Source organism: Synchiropus splendidus, chromosome 3, assembly GCF_027744825.2.
Source record: "Synchiropus splendidus isolate RoL2022-P1 chromosome 3, RoL_Sspl_1.0, whole genome shotgun sequence".
Lineage (NCBI taxonomy): Eukaryota > Metazoa > Chordata > Actinopteri > Syngnathiformes > Callionymidae > Synchiropus > Synchiropus splendidus.
Window position 1 is genome coordinate 13,225,750 of NC_071336.1, and position 18,128 is coordinate 13,243,877.

The 18,128-nt window shown below is 41.4% G+C and overlaps 1 protein-coding gene across 4 annotated transcripts in view; it reads right to left on the reverse strand.

Moving 5' to 3' along the window:
- Positions 1 to 18,128, reverse strand: part of htr2cl1 (5-hydroxytryptamine (serotonin) receptor 2C, G protein-coupled-like 1) — a 114,864-nt gene that overhangs the window by 34,998 nt on the left and 61,738 nt on the right. For 2 of the 4 annotated variants that reach the window (XM_053860932.1, XM_053860935.1), the window contains exon 3: positions 10,349 to 10,401. The exons of the other annotated variants lie outside the window; for them this stretch is intronic. The gene's annotated coding sequence lies outside the window, so the exon portion shown is untranslated. The remainder of the gene's footprint in view (positions 1 to 10,348; positions 10,402 to 18,128) is intronic. 4 annotated transcript variants of the gene reach the window in all.

An 18,128-nucleotide genomic window follows, 5' to 3' on the forward strand; every position in this document is an offset into this window, starting at 1 on the left:
AGTATCACACATTAGCTCAGAGCTGCTCTGCTAATGTGATACAACATAATCCCTCCATCTGTGTGTGCGCTCAATTCCACAATGGTTTCCAAGAACATATAGTGTCGCGCGTATGCAGATCCATACGTGTGTTCAGCCTTCGACGTGAGCAAGCAGCTTGTGACATCCGATATCAACAGATCGCAGTGTTACGCCGATACACAGTGGAGTTCCATACAGGGGGCACCTAAAATCATCCCAGGGACTCAAGATTTTACACCCAGCTGGGTACAAAGCGGCACCTCTGGGCACCACAATGAGATGGGAAAGTCTGAAGTGATCAACAGAGCTGAAGAGAGTGTCGATGTTAGGAACCTCAATATAACAAAAGAGAAACATATTCTGAGATCGTGGGAGGACAAAAAACAATAGGGAGGAAAAGCCATATGCATCGTCAAAAGAAAACTGAGTGAAGAGAGGCCACGAAGAGGGATGAGATGCTGAGAAAATGAATGGGAAGGGGACGTCTCAAGGCACCTTGGAAGAGTTGTACAAATGAAAAGAACCACGAGAAGGAATGTGAGGCGAATGTCTGTCAAAGTCTCCACAATAAGGTCACAAGGGCTTTAGCACTGGAAATCAAATAGTATTAAATGCTTGGGGAAATAATCAGCAGCATGTAGATAAACCTTTTAATGGCCCTCAACGCCTGAGGGTCCGGTGGAGATGTAAATTTCCCCAAACGACTTGTTCTTTTTACACTTCTTCCCCACGTCTCTAGAGGATCATGCCTTTTTCTCAAACTGTGTTTTCATTTGGAAGGAGAGCTCGATGTCAATCATTTTTGTCGGAGAGAAAAATGTGTCTGCAGAAAGATAATGAATAAACACTGCCCTCATTTAACAAAAGGGCAAATGACACGACAAAATCGAATCAGCATCATGGTGTGTTGATGAGTGATAAATAAAGAACAATAAATAATCATAATAAATAAGCATGTTGTCAGCAGCAGCCAGGATGTCAAACTCAGGGGTCAACAATCATTTGCTGAACATGATGTTCATACATTGATGAGGGGAATAAAAGAAGAGAAAGTCAGTCTCCAGTTTCTTTTTATGTTGACATTGACAGAATGGGGACGTGGGTCGTGATGCCAACATGCATCGCAGGTGATCTAGTTTTTGGTGAACTTTAGATTAGCACTGAATTTAAAGCCACCCGACAGTATTTAAAGCTCTTGCAGGCCGTGTAAAGTTGAGCTGGTCTGTGAGTTTGACACACGTTTCAGAGTCTAAACAGACATTATGAAATGCTTTGAGGTGAAACCGACACAATGCTTAGGAAGTTTCTTGAGCCTGTAATCTTGTTTGCGGCTTCTTTAACAGAACAGGGATATTATTCAGATTTGGGTGACACATTTTGACACAAGCTGTTACAGTGATGCAGGGTGAAAGGCAAGGGACTTTTGTTATAGTGTGTTTCTCTTTGTGCTGCTGTCAAAAATTCTATTAAAGTGAAGCCCATGTGTCAACAGCGCCTCCATAGCACAACACAAGGTGCTCTGGCTCTACTCTGGTGTGAGAAGGGGACAGAGAGGAATTTAACCCTCCACACACGGTAATAGAAAGTGCTTTCCTTTGATTTATGTCCAGCCCAGTTGCTGGAGACTAGAAAGTATTTGGCCCGGCATTAATCAAGTGTTGTTATGTGCAATTGACACGTGACCCTACCACTGTCAGATATTGAATTTGGAAGTGGCAGATATTATTCCAGTGCATTGCTACTGTTCACTGGCAGGTTGTACAAATATGCATAGGAAAATGCGCCTGGCCCAATTGGAGTTGAATGGTGTAATGCTGAGGTGTCAGCCTCGATCACAGAGGCACCAAACTAAAACCAGACACTGCAATCTCTACAACAAAAACAACACCCAACTATCACTGGATTTTTGCTAATATTGAACATGTCAAATCAAGAATATATTTTCATTTCAACTTTTTTCTCTTTTAACTATTGCAAGAGATGCAACTGTTGCTGAACCACAATAAAGGCCATTTTGGAGTGAAGCAGTGGATGACAATGATTTAAGTTGATACTTGGGTTTGTTATACTGTAGATTCCCTCCTAACTGATTCTACCGAGACAGTTGGAATAATGATTTATTAACAAACAAGCTTTAAACAAACAAACTTTCATTAACTGGCAAACAAACCATTTAGATTTAGAATAGCACTCAAGCAAGAAGACACAACAAATGGTGTCTGTCATGGTTCGTGCTTTTACTGCGTCACTTCCTGTGTTCCGGTTCATGTTTTCCTGTTTGCTTTCTCCAGCTTCATGGCAGCACAGCTGGTCCTGTCATTCCACTGAGTGCAGAGATTTATACACCTGGAGAACCAGCATGTGCTGCCAAATGATCATCTTTTGTTCTCGTGGTACGTTCTCGCTCGATTGCTCCGTTCGCTTGTGAGCCTGTTTATCTCTCCGTTTTGCTCTGTGTTCATCTCCTCGTTCTGTCACCTTTTTCTCTCTCCTCACTCTATCTAGCTCTCCTATCGCTTGCTCCCTGTCATTAGCTCCTTGTTAGCTTCCTCGAGTGTTTGTGTTACTCGCTACTGTAGTTCAGCCTGTGTGCTAGTTATTTCCTCGGTTAGAGTTTTGTTTTCACCTCTACCGAGTTAGTTTTGTATTAACCTCGTCAGAGTTATATCCGACTGCATAGTTTTCTGTTGTCCCTGTTTGCAGCGCTGTGTATCTCACGCCTGTTTTCTGTTTTAGGTTTTTCCCTCTCCTTCGTGTGTTGTGCTCCGCTTCTGGTGTCATCGACTTCTGTTCTCCTTATTGTTCGTGTATTATTTGTGTTATTTGTATGAAACTTGGTTAACTGTTAACCTCGCTTGTTCGAGTCCTCTGAGTTCAGAATCATGTGCTCTTGGATTAGCAGTCATGACAGTGGCCAATGGCGACATCCTGTCGACAATAGCAGATAAACTCCATCTTGGAATCAACCAAACGGAAATGTATCAACTTTGGATGAAACAATGGACAGGGTTTCAGCAGAGAACTGAACGGTATGTGCAGTTATTTAATTTTGTCGTGATCTGTAAAGTCAGTTATAATGATATTAGACGTGTTTTACATCAGTTTGTTCCTCAAATATCGTGGCTCCTTAATCTTTTCCCCAGCTGCTGAACATTTATGAACAAATACTTTAAAAATAATTTTATCAAATAATCATGGTCAAATTTTACCGCAATTTTGAGGGCGCACCAATTACAAATAACAGGCTTTTTCAAAGGATTCTCAATTCCCATAACAAAAGACTGAAACAGAATCGAATACGAATTAATTTGATGCTTCCCTTAGCTGCACCCTCTCCCTTCCCCTTCCCCACCTTGTCCCTGCTGAGGGAGCTTTGTCTTCCCTGTTATTCAATTTACAGTTTCCCTTTCATTCAAAATAATTCATCTAACACGGAATGAAACACCGCCTGAGTGTTTAAGCTTTCACAGTTTTTCTTATCTGCTGGTTTAAAACAAATGAAGGCGGCAGTTCTTTGGACACTACGAGGTGTTGTGACTAACCTTACGGATAATAAACTTCAGTAATAAAAGCAGACTTCCTCCTACAGGGGATACAGGAGATGTAATTTCAGCCAAGGTGCAATAACAGAGGTGAGCAATGGATATTTTATATGTGGGGGAATAGATCATTTAATTATCTGTGTGAGTAACACCATAATATTATAATGACTGTTGTCTACATACTCCATCTCTGGAGGACTAATGAAAAAAAAAAGTGTGCGGCCCAAAATCTTTCGACAAAATTAGACAAGATCTGCTCATATTGTGTCAACAAGGACTTGACTGAACATCCACACAGCATGTTCACTTTTCTGCACTGCAATGTAAATACAGTATGTTCCCATCCGGATGATGTACAGAACACCAGATGGTGTATAGTGGTGAGCAGGGCTTAGGTGCTTAATGTGTTCGTCTACGTCTAAATTTGTGAGCGTGGACTTGGTAATGCTCTTAATGCACTGCTACTCTGTCGATCATTGTGAATAAAATCCTCCGTATGCATGTGCACATGGATGTGTTGTACTGCTTTTAATTTAAGACACCAGGACCAAGGAGCATTATGCTAAAAGACTGCAGTAAAAACATGTGATGTAGCAAAGTGTTCCCCATGTCGTACATAGTTAATAAATATTCCCAAAAGTACTGTGTGCTGCCTGTGAAGAGAAGAGACAGTCCCTTGCGAATGAAAAAGTAAATGCAGTATGCAGAAACTTCTGACGAACACATAGTTTCACAAAGCTTCAGACTCAGTGTTCTTTTTTCCCACCATTTTTCCCCAAAGCATCTTCTCTTACTGTTGTTTCCTTGTAAAATCGGCTAGTTGATCGGACTATCCAATGCCATGATCCCAGCTTACACTCTTCATGACCCTGACACAGGAACATGACGCATCACAGATGGGTTTAAATGGTCCCAATACACAAGGTTTCCCAAAGCATTAGGGCTTCCACAGCTATACATTTTTATACTGACTCAATGACATGCAGAGAGTAGCCCAACTAAGGCAATAATTACCTGCCGAGTCTGATAGTTCTCCTGGTTTACATGCCGCAGAAACAGAGCTGAATTACTGTAATGTCACCTCCATGACAGGGGCTGGCGGTGTGGCACAGACAGTAGAGGAAGAACACATGGAGCTGAATGTCATCCTGGATTAAACTAGGAGGTTTTGATCACCGGTGTCACTGCCTGATGTGGTCCGCCGGAAATTCCGTGACTGGAACAGAAAGTTGCACGTTTTACCAACTGACGTTTACTGGTAAGCGCATGCGGCCATGGTTATATTGTGCACTGGCGATTACGTTTTTTTTTTTGTAACTTTTTTAATTTTTTACTTCTACAATCTAGATTTAGGGTTGGGGATAGGGTCTGTGCAGTTCGGCTGAGACAAAGAAATAAACCAAAGTAATGCTTGTTGACCGTAAACCAGTTTGACGGTAACTTCCTGCTCCAGCACCATCATTTCCAGTGGACCACATCAGGCAGACAGATCAGATTGTACTTACACATGCGTGTAAAAACTTATCATTTCCAGATTTTACTGTTAAATATAGACCATTTTGACAACTATTCAAAAAACACACAAATTTTCAAGATATAATGAATAAGCACAATTCGTAGAACTTGCGCATGCGTGTTTCTAACGTCCAGTTCCAGTCCTGGAACTTCCGGCAGACCGCATCAGGCAGCGACAACAGGCATGAGCCCTAACCATTAGCATGGTTGCTAAGTTAGTCAGGGAGGTAATGTTGTCTTCTTGGCTGATGGAATTTTCTAATCTTGTGAGCGCAAATGATCAGAACAAGCATCTTTGCAACGTGACTGAAACCAGGTTCATTATGTGCTCACCATCGACATCGACAAAGACTGACCACGGCAGCCTCAAATTGCACACACAACTTCGTGATCGCATGTAATGTCATTAGACTTAGGAGCTGTATGTTTACTTCCGCTGCGTAGGTGAGGCTTGGGCAGCCACACCTCAGCCAGTCCAGTCATAGTCCAGCTGCTCGGCTACATGCTAGCTTAGTCGAGCTATTAACCACATAATCCTGGTTGTGTTGTCCGAATAAAAGAACTTCCGGTTTCTCTCCAGTAGTCGGACTAAGCTGTTTAGATGCATTTTAAAATTCCGAACTTAGCCTGAAACTTCGGTTTTCTGGGACATCATGTAACCATGCTCAAGGAGACTAAAAAATATTTATCATTTTCAGCCAAAGTGACAATACTGGTGTCAAAATTTGGAACAATACAATCCCAAATATCTCACTTATAAATGCCTGTCACTATAGTTTTAAACTGTTTTCCAGAGACATGTTACTGTTGAAAAATATATAATGTTGATAAAAAATATCTACTGTAGACACAGTAGCATGTCTAATAAAGTTAAATGAAAATTCTAACAAATATATAGCTCCCCCAGTTTTTTTTTTTCAGTAGGTTGCCTGTCATAAAAGAACTGAATTTCCTGATCAATGTGAGCTCCCAATTCATTTTCTCCCACTTATTCCCTTCACAGGGTCAAAAAGGGTCCGAGCCTATCCCAGCTACTTGAAACAAGAAACAGGGAACACCCAGGACCGCTACATCGCATCTGCAGGGTTTTTTTTTCACAGGAAAAAAACTCCGTGAGTATCTGGGAGAAAGTGGCACAATCCCGGGGCAGTCATAAAAACTCTACGCAGAAGGATTCCTCAATTCCAGGGTTGCCACAAGCACCGACCTCGAGGGCCAGAGGCATCTCCGCAACAGGCTTGAACTGACTACAGTTAGGCCGTTCCCATACATGCATCACCATGAGTTCATCTGAGAATCCTTTGTCAGAGTTCCTGGTTCTCTCAAAATGCGGTTGGGCACAATATTTGCAGTGGGTTTTTTTCAGTCCTGACAAGCATGCGAACGATGAGCAGTCACCCCTCACCCATGTGCTCACACCGTCTTTACTGGCTGACGCCCTGCACTCTAAAGTGTCAAGGGTGGCTTTTATCACAATGGCTCTTACATTTAGCCATTAAATCCTCCTTCATCCCCTAATCCTGCTTCATCTGATTTTCTTCTCATATGATCCTGGCAGCAGAAGAAACCTCACAACAATGTGTTTAACAGTCGTTACACAATCAATCTATTTTGCATCCCCTTTGCTCTGGTTGTTCACTTTCCAGCCTCGATGGTGATATGATGCTGGTGCTTAATGTGTTGTCTCATAACAAAAATACTATTTGCAAAAAAAAAAACATTCTGACCTGGATCTTTTTTTCCCGATATTTATATATGTATACAATATATTTATGCAAATCTAATGTAAATTAATACAAAAATGATTTTATTTTGTTCTACCAAATTCATTTAAAATAACATTTCATCACAAAATATATAAAATTATTTTTGTGGTTTTGAGCTAGCTCTAACCTTTTTATTATATTTGCATTACCTAACAGATGAATACGACAGAGAGTTAAACTCCACCTAAAGTGCAGTATAAATGAAAAAAAAAGCGTGAATAAAATCAGCCAAACTAGTAGTATTTGCGCAAAACGTGCTGTTATTGAATGCTAGGTCCACATGGACAGGTGCTTCCGCCGGTTGAAAACGCCTAACTGTGCAGAATTGAAGCCAAATGAAATATTCAACATGTCTGCTAGAGAGAAGACCACTGACATAAATTACACGCAGGAGATGTGTCAACATAATGGACGTCAATTACGGGAAAGGCTTCTCTCTCGATCTGATGCACGTTCATCATCCTCTCTGCGTTTGCTGACAGTCAAATGATTGACCAGTCATGCATGTTAATGAAGGTAATTCTTGTCACACATTTTCACTGAACAATGAAACAGAAACATTTCAAGACGGAAAAAGATGGTTGGCTGTTCAACTTTCTTTTTTCCTCATTTAATCCAACACCCATTAAAATGAATCATAACAGATCCTTAAATGATGTTCAGATCCAGATGACGCAAATAAATAAGACTTAAGAACTTAAAAAGAAAATAAATCCCGGAATTAAACCATCTGCCTATGCAGAATTGTTGGACTGTAAGCCAAAATAGATATTGAACAGATACTACTTGTTCCAAGTTGGACTGTAAATAAGGCAGTAAAGACAACAATAAGAACAAATAGCGTCTCCTGCATCAGACTCCAGCTGGTTCTGTGCTGTTTAATCTCGCTTTATGAAGCTGTGTTTCTGTGTCACCACTGATGATTTCACAGTGATCCAAGCATTCATGTTGATGGCACAGATGGTTTCCCAACACATGCCTTCACACACTCCTCCTGTCACAATTCACAATATAAGACCCTTATAGAAAATCCTCTCGGTCTTATGCAACAAAAACAAGGTCACCCACCTTTCTCTGAGGCAAACAACATAAAAGGCACCACAGAGAGTTGAAAGCAGTTTAGCAACTGAAGAGGCACAACTAATTACTCAACAGCTTCTTTCCTACAACTCAGGTGGCAAAACTGTGGCTGTCACTTCGTCTTCATAGAAGCCTGTGTGTGAGTGATTGCTAATATTCTCCTGGGGAAGGATATGAAATCGAAGCAGTTATTGGGGCTTGATGGAGACACTATATGTCCCCGATGGCCCTTTATGTCGGACAATCAAACAAGATCCTTCAGAACTACGTTTTACTGCAAATAGATCTACGCTGTACAACTCTATTATAAAAATCTTATTTTAGAGAAATAAAAGCAGCTCCCATCATGCCGTGCGGCCTGGACAGCCTGGGTGATCAGTCCACTACAGTGCTAGTGATGGTGGAGAAGTATTCCCCATCGGCAGCCTCTTGTTTGAGGAGATTCGGGGTGACATCACTGCTGGCTTCTTGTGCCCTGAAAGCCTTGGTACCAAGTCCTGCATCATGACAATCCATGGTCCTCTATTGTTGTGGTTCTGTCTGTGATATGCAGAGTTGCACATGCCACACAGCATAGATCTGCTGACCCACTGGATGATACATTACATTTTAGAGGAAGCAGGGCCAGTGTCACAGACACAGAAAGAGACCAACCTCATGAAGACTTCGATAAAGATCATATACACATTAGAACTGGCACAGCCCCAGTGTTTGTGATAGAAAAGGCGACCATTTAAACTCCCAACAGCTTTCAGATGTGGCCCTGAAGATCAAGCAGACAAATGTTGTCAACATTAGGAAGCGTTCTCAAGCTGACTGTCACATTGCAGGTACAGAAAGGCAACCAAACCGAGTTGGAATTCCACAGGAATTGCTGATACAAAGGGGGTTGGCATTTTGTGGACACTGGGTTGCAAAAGAGGCAGGGCCGCTGCACAAGAGGATGATTATCTTGGAATTGCTTTCAGAGACAGCATCAGCAAACTGCAGCAGCAATCACCGCGGTGAACCACATTTCATGTCACGAAAAAAGACACGCTAAAGTTCATGAAGACTCACTTGACAATTGCATCCAAATGGACGACAGTCATCTCCAGAACCAAGCCAAACAAACACTGAAGTGAAAGCAGTGAATAATGTTGATTTCAAATGTGAACAGAATGAGTGTAAATAAAAAATCCTCTCATGTCTGTGATCCCTAACCTTTTTGACCAAAAAAAAAATACAATTGTAAAGGACTTTTCTGCAGACAAATGACATCCCAGATTGAGTGTAACGCAGACAGACGACACCGAACGCATCTCCTTGACCAAGGTAGTCACAATTATCTTTCGGGAACGTCACGTATTCAACAGCAGGCGTGGCTCAAACAGCCATCTCAAGCTCAATGATTCTGAACAACATAAAACGGCAACATTTTGTGTAATGGACAGATGACGCACATCTCAGAATACATAACCTCTCATCAACGCAAGGTGAGACGTCCTTGGGCGGCTTTTATTCGGCAGCACCATCGGCATCACCAGAGAATGTGGACCCACGAAAATATACTCAGTCTCTGTCCTGCAGAAACAGTCGTAAGAAAGGTTTCTTTTTTCTCAAAACACCACAAGGATAAAAGCTCTTGTGCTCTCGTGTGCACTGCAATTCATTTGAGTTACAATATACAACATGTGTTTCCAGGCAGAAGTCCTGTTCATCCTCTGTTAGTATTACTACCCAGATTTATGTTTTGGCTGTAAGACCAGGGGGGCAGACGATTCACAACCTAGCCATAATGTCTTTGGGTAATGTGGTCATGTGAGAACCTACGCACGGTCACACACACACACACAGCCAGTGAGCACTTCCAGCGTAGCACTCTTTCTCCTTGATGTGAACACTTTCTCCTTGAAACCCTGTTTAGTCCAAAGCGAATCAGCGACGCTATCACCATTTACCAGCTGTTGAGCGTGATCGCATGCTACGCCTGGCTCCTACTGGCTGGCGCTGATGACATCACCCTCATCTGTATGCAGCGTGGCTGCTGCTCCAGCCTCATGGCAGTCATTGATTAGAGCCGCTAATGCTTTTCTAATGTATGTCTTTGAGAAAAACTAAGCAAGTCTCCTACGCAGTAAGGGAGTCATTGTCGACACTAGGTTCTTTGCACATGACACTGTATTTGAAACATTTTTGCAATATTAAGTGGCATCAGAGTAAGCAGTAAGTACTTGTCTCTCAGACAGACAAATATCTGCATTCACGTTGGTGTACATCTACTTACTAACATCTCTTGCACCAAGTATTTATTTACTTGTTTTACTTATTTATCTACAGTTGGGGTGACTGAAAATGGGAAATAATGTCAACTAAAACTATTGATAGCAGCCTCTCTTTACAATGGATCCACATGTTTGAGTGTGTCCATATGGGTCTTCTCACCAGAATTTTGACACCAAAATTTGACCACTCCTCTGGAGTATCTTTCTTTTACTCTGAAGACAAAAATAAACAAGTCAAAAATATGTATACAACTTTATAATAGACGCTTTTTAAATGAAATATTTAAACAAGTCAAATATATGTATAAAACTGTATAATAGACGCTTTTTAAATGAAACATTTAACCAAAACAATAACATAAATAATACAGAATATACATAATAATAAAATTTAAAAAAGGTTGTAACAACAGTAACATTAAAAATAAAAATATTTTTAAAAAGTAGTCTAAAATCTGTGAAAAATAAATGCTAATTGTTCAGACCACAAAACAATGAAGAATTTCTACAGTTGCAGAGTTCGTCACTGCCGCTTGACTTAAGCGCTAGAATAACACCACTAAACTACATTTTAATGAAGTCCACATCTTCTGTCCCTTTTTTATTGGCAATAACAGTCGACCATAAGTGGATAAGGGAACCTTAAAAATAGAGTTGGGTGACCTTCATGGTAGGTATTAGCAATGTTTTCAGGGTTTAAAGCTGCACGTCGGCCATTTTCAAGGACTGTCACATCAACAACTGAAAGAGAATGTTGCCACTCCCCCCCTCAACTGTCGAGGTTGGCCAGTGTTGTTTTAGGGACTAATTTAGAAGTGAACAATCTCACCTGAGGATGAAGCAATCAGATGCTATCAGTTTAATACCTGATAGAATCAAAAGCAATTAAGTAAAGGAATTATGCTTTCAGGCTTTGATCCATAAATGCCCTATTAACCGTACGACAAATTCCGGGGGAGCAATAAGGACATCTAAATAAAAGTAAGCGTGAACGGCGGCCTCTTCTGAGAACCCAGCAGAAGCAAGATATTTTCTCTGTGTGGTGATCACACTACGCTCTGAGATGATCAGTGATCCTCCTCCCTGAGGTCTGAGCACAGATTACATGCGTGTGTTTGTATGTGTGCCAATCTTGGTGGGATTACCGTCAAACACATTCATCTTTTAGGGACAGATCAGTAGTGAAGCGCCTCAAAATGTGGCAGAAACACCCCCCTCTAGGTAACGGCTGTTGTTTAGTGGCAAAGTATGCCTCTATTGGCTTTTGTGTGGGTGCATGTGTTGAATATCAATGACTGTTTGTTCTGACTCTCATTTCATCCCTTTCACGTTCTCTCCGTCACCAGTCTCATTCATTCATTACAAATGACATTCCGGCTTTGGTTGTTCCTGCTTGGTTTGCTGGAGGTATTCCTCCGCTGGTTTTCCTGAGTAAAAAGTATTGCATTTTACACCTACAGTTACAGTAGTTTTACTGCGGCTTTCCTGACTAACAAGAGGCTTTGTGCTAAATATTGAGACAGTAGTAAAGTGGTGATTTCCTAAAGACAAGGTGTTGCCCGTCAACATGCTGAAGGTGTTTTTTTTTACCCGTGTTTCCATCTACCAGAGTGTCTGCCTTTTTCTGTATATTGTGCTTGGCATGAATTGAATGCACTGGCGGCTCTCATGGGGATTGGACAGTCATACGCACTGGAAATATGCGCAGAGAAATGCAGAGGAATCAGAGGAGAGGAGCTGCTGACATCACGGCTTGAAAGACTGTCAAGGTGATCTTCGCCCCTGAGTGGTCAGCGCGACCCTCCTCTCTCTCGCTCGCCTTCAACCTCCCTCATTCCATCCGTCTCTGACTGTCTTATAGTTAATCTAAACTGGAGTAGAAGAGCAGAGAACCAGACACTCCAGGGAGCGTGACACATCTTCTCCTGCTCAGTTTATTTATATCTCCACCACCCGCATTTTCAGGTTTCTGTTTTTTTTTCCTGTCTTTGTTTACCTGCCCTCTCCTCAGAGAGAGTTCATGAATGAGCAAGAGGAAGCTGGCTGTTTAAAGTCTCAGATGAACTCAAATTGCGCCTATGATTTCTTTATTTTAGTCTCGGGATGTCAACAGTACTGTATTGGGCCAAAACCTGTCATTACAGATGACAGATTTTGCTGTATTTCCTGGCTTTCTATAAAGATTTAGAATCAATTAAAACAAATACAAAGCAAAAAAAAAACGAACACTATTATTCAAAATATCAAGAATGAATTACATTACTATTCTGATTACAAATATTGCTTTTGCCATCATTTGTCCAATTTGTGGCTCAGCATGAAGGCAAAAATGTTTTAATTCACCAGCACTAGTCAACCTAAGGCTGGGGGAATATAGACTCTCAAAAATATCACAGTTTTTTTTATAATATTAAATATTGGTATTTCTGCCCAGATATTTTTGCCCACATAAAGACTGTGGCAAGAGGCAACGTCATATTAGTTTCCAGTTGGGAAGCTGAGCTGAAGCTTGTCTCCTGCTCAACAGAGCAGCCGATCAAACACACAAGTTTAACAGTCATGACAGACTTCTATTGTCAACCACCAAATATTGTTAGTGATCTCTACTCTCTGCTTCTCAGTATAGCTCTGGAGGATTGTAGATATTGGAATAACACCATTCATGAAGTCAATGAAAACTGCGGAGAAAGTAGTTGGATATTAGTTTGTAAAAATGGAGGCTCTCAATCACTCGTTTGTTTGTGTTGTTTATTGTGCTTTTTTATCTGGTTGTTTAAGATAGTAAATCACAATTGTGATATGAATTGAGTCTCTGTATACTGGCATGGGCAGTTCTGTCGCTGAGAGTTTTCAGATTTTATTAACATGCTTCAAAAACAGCCATCCTTTTGCCTTCTCTGCCCTCATTATTCACATGAATACAAGTTGCTGCCAAACGCTCATCCAGCTACTCTAGTTAGAGTTTGTGTTTCTGCTCTTGACATCTTTACTGACCCTTCCTGTGAGCTGTTTTAGAGTGAGTCAAGTTCGCTTTCGCAGGGGAGAAAGAGCCTGAAACATGTCACAGTCTTTTAAGAAGCTTGTCTTTTTTTTTCGTTACATAGTTAAGAGAGATGTGTGACACTAAACAATATGTCTTCTACCAAGACATATTGTCTTCTACCGTATCATGTCTTCTACCAATATGAACAGCATCATCTATAAATGAGAGCCGTAGTACATATATCATTGTCACACACTATAAATTCAGCACAGTTTGGTCTCTGTTCTTTCACCAAGAAAGATGTGCCGGGTACATCCACTTGGTTGGGGTCAGAGCTTCACTTTACTTATAGATGTTGACGTTAAAAAGTCAGGATTACAGTGACAGCAGCTGCCGAACATTTTGCCTCCATATCTTATTCATCTTATCCATTATTTACCTCATTTATTTCCCTCCCTCTCATCCTCTTCTAAACTCACTTCAGCCTCCATTCTGACTCTTATTGCTTGGATTAAATCTCAAATTTAATAAAGCACAGCTGTCATCTCACATTACTGTGCAAGAGTTCAAAGCTCTTTACTCAGCCATTTTCATTTTCTGTGTCTGCGGCCTCTTAAACCGACTCATTTTCATTTAAGCCTTCACTTTGTGTTTCTCAGCTGCTTCAGTTCATTTGTCAGCTTTTATTACGTGTCAAAGTGCTCAAGTCCCTTTTCACCTATTTTAGCAGCTTTAAGTCTTTCCAGAAACGTGTCACCTATGAAAGCCTGAAATACAACCATTGGTCATGTTTTCCTTGCGTCACTCATTGTCCTTCACGCTGCCCCTTCAATAACCATTTCGTCCTCTTCCCCCCATCACCATTGTTCAACTCCATCCATCAATAGTAATTGGTCTCCTGGAGGTCTTTGACCAGTAAGACCCCTCTGATTGCCCTCGACACCACTTGACCCATGATCCTCATGTCACCTGCCACACATCAAAAGGATGGAAATACAATAGCAACGTTCAAGAGCCATAATGATGAGTGACGACTTAGTGGATATTCAAACGTCAAGTCTGAAGCCATTTTTCTGCTGTACACTGTGTAATAGTCTTATTCACACAAGCTTCCCTACGTCCGCGTCACTCACGGAATCTTCCTCACTGCTGTCATGACAGTGTGCCGATATCCAAGTGTCTAAATAAGCCTCTACTTTATTTTGCTTTTGAGTCTTATGAGTAGTGACGGGCTGATAAGGCTTCACGAAACAGTGTGCTTATTTTCTGTGGCTACACTCTTTGCTCTAAAATATTTGGATTCTAACAACAATTCCAACGAAACCTCAAATATTTTTGTCAATCCAGAGCACCACCTACTGAGCTCCGGAAGGAAGACACTGCTTCATGAAGCCTCATCAGCCCATCACTACAGTCAGGTGAGGATGATTTGCAGACAGTAGTCGAGGGGAACAAACACTGCAGAAAAGCAGTGGTTGTGGCACGCTGTGGAGATAATCCTCAATGTGTTGAAGAAAGAACATTAAAGAAAACATCAGTCTATGGATATACACAGTCATCACATGTTTAGTTGACGATAAGATCTTCAGTAAACACTTTCAGAGTAGCTGTGCGACTTCTTTTGCCCATGTGTTGTTGACTTCGACCTGAGAAACACTTTGTCGTTCTGGATTCTCAGAACTGTGATGCTTTCTTTTGAACCAGTACACATTTATAAATGGGGGTACTTAAGTGGGAGGGCACTCAACACTGTTAGCGTTCAGGCGGAAGTAAACAACACATCAGGAAAATGGCAAGTGGCACAATAGTTTGAAAACGTTAGTGAAACTACTTGTTTTCATACTGTATTTTGCCCGTCTGTAGATACCCTATGGCTGGGTTTATTTAATTTAGTTGAATTGAATTTCCTACTACTAGACATCCTTTAGCGTCTCTTGGCAGCTTTCAGGTTTTTCTGTGACGGCCTTGTTTTGCTTTGGAACGACAAGACACAGGTTGGCGTTTTGCATTCTGTGGAGATGGATTGTTTTGAGGGTGGGGCAAGAGGAACTGTAAAGTTCTTCTTAGAGGAGAGGCAGGTGGTGTAGTGGACTGGGCAAAGGGACACTTCCTCTGGTGCATGTGTGATGGCACGGTCACATTCAGGAGAGCACTCGACTCTCACCTCTCTTACTGCCGTGGATGATTTGAAGTTTTATACTCCTGAATTTGGATCTTCCCCTTGTTCCCTTATATTTTCTCTCTTACTGTGATTGCTTTGTTTGTCAGCCACACACCTTATCACCGCATCTCGGTAGATTTAATTAAATTGGCCTTCATTGGCACGAAAAACAATACAAGACGCGACCCGGCCGACGCCAGGCTGACCGGATTACGTCTTGTCTGGTCAAATACTGATTGCAAATCCACATCTGAGGCGGGCTGACTGACGAATTCTCTTTATTTACTTCAATCAGAGATAAAAATGAGCAATTCCGCCGAGTTGTAAACAGGCAGAGCAGCGCTACACACATCCAGGGGAGGAGAGTGGAGAAGGGAAGTAATGCACCATGAAATGAAAAAGGCGGCTGGTTGAGGTGAAGCCTTTTCAATCAGTCAGAGCACTGCAACTCCAACATCGACGTAATAGTAGACTCACTTATCTGTTTAGATTTTGACATCAGCAACATGGTTTTAGCGTGTTAAAGCATATGAAACTGGAAATGGGTGGGTTGAGGGCAAAACTACAAACAGACAAACAAAACAAAACACTCAAAGCTGAGAGTCAGTAAGAGAGCAAGTGGCAGGAAACACTGGTCATTTAAAAACAATGTAAAGTATCATTTTAACAGCAGACTTTCTTTCACCAAGCACCTGCTGTTGGGTTTTTTTTTTACGACTACAACTGCATTAATCTTGCTTGCTGTTATTGTTTTTATTTCCGTTCATTGGCTTTTGGCTGCAAAAGTGCCTTTTATAATAGTGAAGGTTGCAAGCACCCATAAAGGAAAATCTCCCCCTTCACTTTTACCTCTCATTCACCTTTGAAACCTGGGTCAAGTTCTTCAAATTCATGGTTGACATTTGAAGTTGAGGAACTCAGGATACATTTGTAGTTGTTTGAATAACAAACAAAGAAATATATTCAACATCAGTGCTAAATAATGTCATAAAAATGTTTATTATTATTACCCCCATGCAGTGATGAGTCACTGCAGGACGGTTTCATGCCGAGAAAGAGGAGCGCAGTCCAATGCTTGCACTGACAACGCTGTTAGAAAAGGTCAGAGGGAGAAACAGCCTTTACGGATTTTGAGAAAGACTATAACAAGATTGGGACTGTATGAGGTGAGAAGTATGTGACAGTTGTGCTGTAGCTGTCAGGGATTCAAGGAGAGAGTAGGATTACATCAGCGCACAGCTGTCTTGCCCCTGATCCTTGTTATAGTGACGGACAGACTGAAAGACAAGGTTAGGAAGCAGTGTCTGTGGACGATGATGCTTGCTGATGATACAGTGATCTCTGGTGGGAGTAATGATGAGTTGGAGGAGATGCTGCAGAGGTGGAGGTACAAGCTAGAGAGAAGGGCAGTAGAATATACCAAATATTTGTGTGTGAATGTAAGAGTGAGGAGGGTCGGTGAAGGCAAGGCTTTGAAAACAGATGAGTTCCCAAGTTCGGGTTGGAAAAAAGTTTGACACCATCTCAAATATTAGGAAAAACCTTGTGTTTCAAATGGTGTGGCTGCATTATATAGACACAAACAAACACAAATTACAGTTTTTTAATAAGAAAAATAACATAAAAATAAAATAACAAAACTCCACATTGTCAGAATCAAAGTCAACAACAAACAGACCATTAAACCATCAAATGAATATTTACTAGTCCTGCCATAAGTACACAGTAGAATGCATGGAGGGTCATAAAAACTTTTTTTTCCACTGCTTCCAGAGTGATGGATAGAGATCAAGGGAGGTGTGGGAGGAGATGTATTGTTTAGACACAGCAGATCTGACGTGAAGACAAGATACAGATATCAAGATGCTCAGGTTTCATTGGGAGTGACTAGGAAGACAGACAGGTCAGACTCAGATGGCTCTGACATGAGGAGAAGAGAGACAGTGGACAGGTTGGATGGACAACGGGGAGGAACACAGTCACTGAGGATCAAGGATGTGATAAAGGAGGACATGAAGAGGACGGCTGTGACTCGGACAGGCTGACCCCTGATGGAAAAACTCAAAAGACAAAGGAGTTGTTGTATTTATGTTCCTCTTGTTGTGATTCCTCAGTGTGAGACAAATCTCTCTCTCAAAAAATCTTAACCTGTTCTTCAGATAAATGAGTTCATCCTGATTTAGAAATGTAGTGAGTCAAAGTAAAGAAACCCCAAAACAATCAATCTGGTTGAATGTCGTGACTACAGCGCTAAACAACTTTGTATTCCATTGAAGCGCCAAGTTTCCTTTGAAAATAATTTGAGTAAATATTTGAGATGGATCCAAGAGATGGAAGAGCCAAAGAGACGGTTGGAGTGGTCATGAATGACAGAGAGGAATGTGCCCTCTTCACCATGTTTATTAAAGCTGTCACGCACTTCCAGATGACTGAGGAGGGAGAGCTGAGGAGGTATAGCTGGAGTCCAACGGTGATTAAAAAATGTAGACAAATCAATTATGGCCGTAGTGTGTTTTGCCCCTGAGGTCAGGCGGCAGGAGTTTGGTGATGGATGGCGTTTGCCGTTGTGTTATTTACTCTAAATAAAACACAGAGAGCGGCTGTAATGTGCAATTAAGATAGCGTCACTCTTGGTGTTTTGATGTCATAAAGGCCTGAATATACATTTCATTTGTCACACTGACACCCGCGGGTCAACAGTTTATCAAGGCAAACAGAGTTGGCTTTGTTCGGTGGAGTGTGGTCGACAGTGTTTGCTTTGACACGAGATGTGCGCAGAGCTTTTGGACAACCAAT